A 7,838-nucleotide genomic window follows, 5' to 3' on the forward strand; every position below is an offset into this window, starting at 1 on the left:
TATTCTGTAGATCTGGCGTAGCCTGGAACGCTCATCCTGGAGCCCACTCAGGCTGACCTTAGATTTCTGGTAAACCTACTGAGTGCTGAGATTCATAGGCCTACACCATGCCTTGATCCACCCTTTACAATTAGAGTGAAAGTGAAATGAGTTAATATATACATATTTTATACACTTCATGCATGTGTTGGCACCCGGGAGATGGGAGCTGGCATCTCTTGCCCTGTCTGTGTCTCAGTGTTCTCATCTGCAAAAGGAAGACAGCAATGAGGCCTCTCTTGTTTGCTTATAAAGGATTGAACAAGGAGCACTACGTAGGTCAGGCTGGCCTCGAACTCAGTCCTCCTATCTCAGCCTCCTGAATGCTGGGATTACCTTAATACCTTTTCAGTTCTCAATAGTCCTGATTTAGGGGTGTGTGTGTGTAAGACACAGACAGACATAGACAGACAGACAGAGACAGGTGTCCATGGGTGCCTTCTCCCATGAGGGACATGTGGGTCTTCCACAGTCTGCCCTTCCTCCCTTCCTCCCTTCCTCCCTTCCTCCCTTCCTCCCTTCCTCCCTTTCTTTCTTTCTTTCTTTCTTTCTTTCTTTCTTTCTTTCTTTCTTTCTTTCTTTCTTTCTTTCTTTCTTTCTATCTTGGGAACAGGCCTGGGTGTGCGGTGTGCACATCTTTGTTGTTCTCTTTGTTTGTTTTAAGACAGGGTTTCTCTGTGTAGCCCTGGCTATCTTGGAACTCACTTTAGAGACCAGGCAGGCCTTGAACTCACAGAGATCTGCCAGCCTCTGTGCTGGGATTAAAGCCATGGGCCACCATCTCCCTTCTCCACAGTTTGTTTCTATACTTCCTTTTCTGAAACATGGTCTGTCACTGAACCTGACACTAGGCTGGTTGACCATTGAGCCCAGAGCATCTATCTGCCTGTTTTCAGCCCTGCTGTCAGCACGGGGACGCTGATGTGTCTGGCTCTGCCCATCTCTTATGCAGATGCTGGGGACTGACTGTAGATCTTCATGTTTGTACAGCAGGCAGTTTACTCACGGATCCATCGCCCTAGCCCTCAAAACCCTTTTCTAGGTCAAAAAAAAAAAAAAAATCAGGTTTGCTTGCTTTCTAATTAGAGCATATCACCTGTTTTATTATATAATTGTTGACATCTTTTTATAATTGTTTATTTGTTTGACGGTGGGGTGTGACTATGCGCCCCAGATTGTGTGTGGAGGTCAGCTCCCTCCTTTCACAATGGGAGTCCTGGGAGTCTAACTACAGCTTGGAGACAAGTGTTTTTCCCCTGAGCCACCGTATCTCACGTTCTAGGGGAGAGTAGTGTTTAGATAAGCTTGAAGAATGTAGTTCAGGTCAGCAACAGACAAGCATGGTGAGCTGGGGTCTGCTCTTGACTTCCTTCCCATGGAAACAGGATGAACAAGAAGCAGGGGCGCAGGTGAATGAATAGCCAGGTTTCCCTGGTGGGTGTGGCTGCCTCTTGTCCATCATGTTCCAGACACCCTCCATTCCCACAGATGCCACTGTGTTACAGACTGGCCTCTAATTTGATATGACCTTGAAGTCCTATGTCCTCCTTGCCCTAGCTTTGCAAGTGTCACCATGCCTATCACAAACCAAACATATATAATTTCCTTTTAAAACTTTTATAATAATTATGGTGAGGTGTGTGTGCACGTGTGTGTGCCCACGTGTTGTGTGCACGTGTGTGCGTGTGTGTGTGTGTGTGTGTGTGTGTATGTGTGTGTGCACGAGCAATTCAGAGGAAAACTTTCAGTACTCAGATCGCTTCTTCCACTCCGTGTGTTGCAGGGATCGAATTCAAATCGCAGAATGGTGTCTATTAAAGTGAAAATATTTTTTTTTTCACGTTATAGCAGGTTTTGGACAAGAAACACTTTTCCAGCACTGGGTGTGCTGGCGCACGCCTTTAATCCTAGCACTTGGAAGGCAGAGGCAGGCGGATTTATGAGTTCGAGGCCAGTCTGGTCTACAGAGTGAGTTCCGTGATAGCCAGGACTAGACAGAGAAACCTTGTCTCAAAACAAAACCGAATTCAGGCGCACTGGGCAGTGAGACTTAGCCTTCATGAGCGTTGAACAAGTGTTTTAAGCAGCCGTTCCTTCTACCTCGCCTTCCCCAAACCTTATATTTTTAAAGATTCTTTTGAATTCTGCATAGGTAGGGTAGTTATAGGTCCTTGATGTACTTTGTTTGGATAGCCACTTATCATTTTGAAACATGGTAAATTCTGCACTTCCCTTTGTGCTCTCTAACATAAGCATGCCCAGAAAGTGCAGACCGACCTACTACATGTCTGTACTTTACACAGGTAGGTAGACCATTAGGAAATGGGGAACTCGTGGGCTCAGCAGCTCTTTCGTTTATGCAGCCAAACTAACACACCCTGGAAGTCCAGCGTGAATTGTGTAATCTGTAGTAACTACCGAGAGATTAACATGACAAGTAGAACTGTAGTCCTTTGTTCTCACTACTGAAGAGGAAACAAAGCCTACTACGTTCAGCGGCTCGTTGGTCTAGGGGTATGATTCTCGCTTTGGGTGCGAGAGGTCCCGGGTTCAAATCCCGGACGAGCCCAGCTACTTTTTGCCTTTTCTATTACTCTCCATCTTCTCAAAGTAGTTGACAAGTTCCTCCTGTTAAAGCCACAAAAAACAAGGACGAGAAGAGCAAAAAGTCCCTCCCTGAGCGAAATACACTACCCAAGCCCTAGGATCTTGCCAAAAAAAAAAAAAAAAAAAAAAAAGAGGGAGGGAGCTGGTGGCTTTGATCCGGAGAACCCAGAGACCGGTTCGACCCAGATCAACGCGATTCTCCCAGGTGAAGAAAAGCTGTTTTGGAGAGGGTTTCCGAACTCTGTACAGAGAGGTCCGGGTGTCTCAGAAGTAGCTAGGACACAACGACTGTCCCGGGGAGGGAGGAGCATCGCAGGCCGGGCCCACGGGTGCGATCTGTTGGGTGGTCCACCTGCACCATCTGCATTGCGCCCTTTCTTCCCGCCTGAGGCCATGGGCTGGCCGTGGCTCTCGCACCTGCCTCTGGTCCACACAGGTAATCGCGGGCTCTCATCGTGGTTTTGCCACGCTGGCGAGAGAGGCGCAAAACACAAGCAGGAAATGTTACCCCAGACATGCTATATACCCCAGGGTGCCGCACCGTCGGCTGCTGACCTACTCTGAGATTCTAGCAGCCGCTCAAGGAACCTCCACGCAGCCCCGGCCCGGATCTTCGGAGGACCGTCTGTCCTGCACAGTGACTGTGACCTTCAGAACGCGGGCTTCCACATGGGCAGTGAGAAACGTCAGCCGAGTAGTGGCTCCTTGGGCCAAGATCAAGGGAACTCGACACTGGCGGACCTACGACTGCTCCTCACTTTGCTAGTGGGAAAGGGACCAGAATGGTGGAGTTCCTCTGAAATTACAGTCTTTGAATTCACCCTTTCAGGGCGGGTTTGAAATCCGACTCTACTTCCAGCTCAGACTTTCAGGTCCCGCCCCAAGACGCCTCAACGGTCATAAAGTGAATCAGAGACCGTGCACTACGTGGCTCGTTGGTCTAGGGGTATGATTCTCGCTTAGGGTGCGAGAGGTCCCGGGTTCAAATCCCGGACGAGCCCAATTTTATCTCCCGTACAACGTAAACCTGAACCTGACAACGTAACCTGACTTCAGATGTATTCCCGAGATTTAACTGGCAACAAATTATCTTTTAAAAGAACTAAGACGGGAGGGTATGGGGGACTTTTGGGATAGCAATGGAAATGTAAATGAGGAAAATACCTAATTTAAAAAAAAAAAAAAGAACTAAGACTGCTCTTAATTAGAAAGAGTTGAGTCTCCAGTCACAGGTCGTTCAGACTTGGGCCTGCACTTCCAACCACAGCGCTTGACTCAGGAGGCTAGAGTTTTAACATTTTTGAAAATTAAATTATGTTTTATTCTATTACTTATTGGGGGTTGGGGCGACGCCACTGGGGAGATCAAAGAGCACTTTGAGGAAGTCAGTTTTCCTTTTCCGAGGTGTGCACCCCTGGGACTGGAACTCAGGTGGTCCTCGCAAGGAGCCAGACTTGGTGAGGGGAGCCTGGAGCCCGAAGAGAGAGTGCCGCGTTAGAACGCCAGAGTGGGGGACTGCATCCAGCCCCTCAAGAAGGTTTATTTAGGTTTAGTTATAGTGGGAAGAACAGGCTGGAAAAAGACCATTGGCTATCAGTTTATTTTTATTTTGCTGCTACCAGACATAGAATCTAGGAGCTCAAGCACGCTGGTCAAGTACTGCTATTTATTTATTTTAATTACATTTATCTATCTATCCATCTGTTATCTACCTGTCTATCAACCTATCCATCTATCTATACACCTATTATCTACCTGTCTATCTATCCTCTGTGTGTGTGTGTGTGTGTGTGTGTGTGTGTTTAGAGTGTGGAAGGCAACTTTCAAGAATTGGCTTCCTCCTACCAGTCCACCGTGTGGGGCAGTCCTGGGCTTGGCCGCCAATGCTTCTGACCACAGAGCCCAAGGCCTGCTTTGTTTTGGTTTTGCTTGTTTGTTTTACTTTTTTTGTTTTTAGTTTAGCTTAGTTTAGTTTTTAGTTTTGTTTTGAGACAGAGTTTCTCTGTGTAACCCTGGCTGGCCTGGAATTTCCTCTGTATAAAAGGCTGGACTTCAATTCACTCTGCCTTTAGGATGCTGGGAATCAAAGGTGTGCATTATTACACTCAGGCTTTAAAAAAAAACAAAACAAAAACAAAGAGTTGAAATATCATCTGGTACATCTGGGAGTCAGAAAAGTGATTAACTAATAAGTTATTAATTTCTATTTTCTTGACAAAAAAGGCTCTTTGGAAGGCAAAGCTTTTGCCCAGTAGGCTAGCTATGTAAGTAGGCTTGGTGTGGAATGAAAATGCACCCTTCGTATCATTGATAAGTTATTTCTCTGCCACAGGTGACATGAGCTGGTTTAAGCCACATTAAAATACACTAAAGGCAGGTTTACTGGGGAGCTGCTCTCTGTTGAGCTCACTGGTCACAAAGATCACCATGGGGAGAGAGGTGGTGGTAGGGGGAAGAGAAAGAGAGAAAGGGCACAGAGAGAGAAGAGAAGGAGGGAGGGAGGGAGGGAGGGAGGACCAAAATGTCTGAATATAGGGAAGAGGGAAGAGGTGCCTTTGGGGGACGGGCAGTCCAGTCAGCTCCTGGGCTGGGAAGTTCAGGGTTGGGGGTAAGGTGTGCCAGGTAGGGACTGAAGGATGTTATGGGGATATTGGCTTTCTGTCTCTTATAGCTCTATGAGATGGAGAGGGAGGGAGACGGGGAGTGGGGAGGGAGAAGGGGGAGAGGGAGAAAGAGAAGGAGAGAGCACAAATTACATCTATGCTAAGGAGCCCTCCTTGGATTCGGAAGCCTTGTAACCTCCTGTGATTTGAATGTGGAATGCGCTCCTCCTGATAGGCTCCTCCCGATAGACTCCTCCCCATAGGCTCCTCCCTTAGACTCCTCCCCATAGGCTCCTCCCTATAGACTCGTAAGCTTGAACACTTGGTCTCTAGCTGCCCGCACTGTATGGGAAGGTTGTGGATCCTTTAGGGAGTAGGTTCTTGCGGGGCAGGCCTTGAGGTTTTATAGTCCTCTCTCTGCTTCCCGACTACAGATGCGGTGTAAGCAGCCAAACGATGCTTTCGGCTGCCATGCCTCTCACAGTTTACAGCTCCATCCTCTCTCTTCTTTAGCTGCTTCTTGTCAGATGTTTGATCATAACTGCAAAAAGAATAACTGGTGCAGAAGCCAAGGGAAGCATCAGTAAAGGGGAGGAGAGTACAGCACAAGTGATGAAAAAATACCCCTCCGCACCACACTTTATTTCAGAAGGGAGGAGAATGCATGAGTCAGCACCTATGGGACACCCCCACCCCCACCCCACCCCCCGCCCCCAAACAGTGGCCCTGGACAGAAACTGTGACAATTAGAGACTAGCCAGCGGATGAAAGGGATGAGAGATATGTAGTCCCAGGTGAAGCCCCCCTGTACTGTACCCCCTGTCTTAGTTAGGGTTATTGTGAAGAGACACCGTGACCAAGGCAACTCATAAAGGAAAACAGGAGCCAGCTTACTGTTTAGAGGCTCAGTCCATTATCATCTTGGTGGAAAGCATGGTCATGTGCAGGCAGACCTGGTGCTGTAGAAGAAGCTGAGAGTTCTACATCTTGATGCAAAGGCAGCCAGGAGGAGACTGGATTCCACACTGGGCATTTAAGACCTCAAAGCCCAGGCCAGGCAGTAGAAGCACACGCCTTTAATCCCAGCACTTGGGAGGCAGAGGCAGGTGGATTTCTGAGTTCGAGGCCAGCCTGGTCTACAAAGTGAGTTCCAGGACAGCCGGGGCTACACAGAGAAACCTTATCTTGAACAAAACAAACAAACAAAACCTCAAAGCCCACCTCCACAGTGATACATTTCCTCTCACAAGGCCACACCTCCTCCATGGGCCAAGCATCCAAATACATGAGTCTATGGGGCCAAAGCTATTCAAGCCACCACACCCCCTTTATGGACAAAGAGACGATCTCCACTATCCTTCTGATTTAGTGTCCGCCTGCCACAGAGCCCACATTGTGTGTAGAGGCTCCGTGTTGAATTGCAGGTTTATTAGCTCAGTGGCTATTGGAGCATTGTAGTGACCCCCAAAGTGCCAAGAGCAATGGCAGCAGTTGGTGGTGATGGGGATCGTGGGATGGTGCAGGGGACAAGGACTAAGCCTGTGTCTTAGTTAGGGTTTCTACTGCTGCAGTGAAACACCATGACCAGAAAGCAAGATGGGGAGGAAAGGGTTTATTCAGCTTACACTTCCACACACTGTTCATATTTGAGGAAAGCCAGGACAGGAACTCAGACAGGGGAGGATCCCAGAGGCAGGAGCTGAAGCCAAGGCCACGGTGGGCTGCTTGTCTTAGTTTGGGTTTCTATCGCTATGAAGTGACACCGTGATCACGGCAACTCTTATGAAGGAAAACATTTCATTGGGGCTGGCTTGCAGTGTCCATTATCACCATGGCAGGAAGCATGGTGGCATGTGGGCAGACATGGTGCTAGAGAAAGAGCTGAGAGTTCTACATCTGGTTCTGCAGCCAGGGAAGGGACAGTGAACCAATAGGCCTTGCTTGAGCTTCTAAAACCTCAAAGCCCACCCATCAGTGACTCTCTTCCTCCAACAAGGCCACACCTCGCAGTAGTGCTAGTCCTTGAGTCTATGGAGCCATTTTTATTTAGACCACCACAGTGCTGCTCACTGGCTCACTCTTCATGGTGTGCTCATCCTGCTTTCTTATAAAACTCAGGACCACCAGCCTAGGTACGGAACCACCCACAATGGGCTGGGCCCTCTCCCATCAATAACTAATTAAGAAAATATCTTAGGGCTAGAGAGATGGCTCATTGGTTAAGAACACTGACTGCTTGCTCTTCCAGAGGTCCTGAGTTCAATTCCCAGCAACCATGTGGTGGCTCACAACCATCTGCAATGGGGTCTGATGCCCTCTTCTGGTGTGTCTGAAGAGAGAAATGGTATACCTATATACATAAAATAGATAAATCATTGAGAGAGAGAGTGTGTGCTGGGTGTGGTGGCACACGCCTTTAATCCCAGCACTTGGGAGGCAGAGGCAGGCAAATTCCTGAGTACGAGGCCAGCCTGGTCTACGGAGTAAGTTCCAGGACAGCCAGGGCTACACAGAGAAACTCTGTCTCGAAAAATCAAAAGAGAGAGAGGTGGGAGGGGAGGGGGAGGGGGGGGGGAACTTTTGGGGTAG

At 48.3% G+C, this 7,838-nt stretch overlaps 2 non-coding genes across 2 annotated transcripts; both read left to right on the forward strand.

The window, feature by feature from the left end:
- The first annotated feature begins 2,536 nt into the window (after positions 1-2,536).
- Positions 2,537-2,608, forward strand: Trnap-ugg. The gene has a single exon. It is a non-coding gene; the product is annotated as a tRNA-Pro (tRNA).
- A 967-nt stretch (positions 2,609-3,575) lies between these two features.
- Positions 3,576-3,647, forward strand: Trnap-agg. Its single transcript has one exon. It is a non-coding gene; the product is annotated as a tRNA-Pro (tRNA).
- Positions 3,648-7,838: the final 4,191 nt, after the last annotated feature.

The sequence above is a fragment of the Mus caroli genome, chromosome 3 (assembly GCF_900094665.2).
Source record: "Mus caroli chromosome 3, CAROLI_EIJ_v1.1, whole genome shotgun sequence".
Classification (NCBI taxonomy): domain Eukaryota; kingdom Metazoa; phylum Chordata; class Mammalia; order Rodentia; family Muridae; genus Mus; species Mus caroli.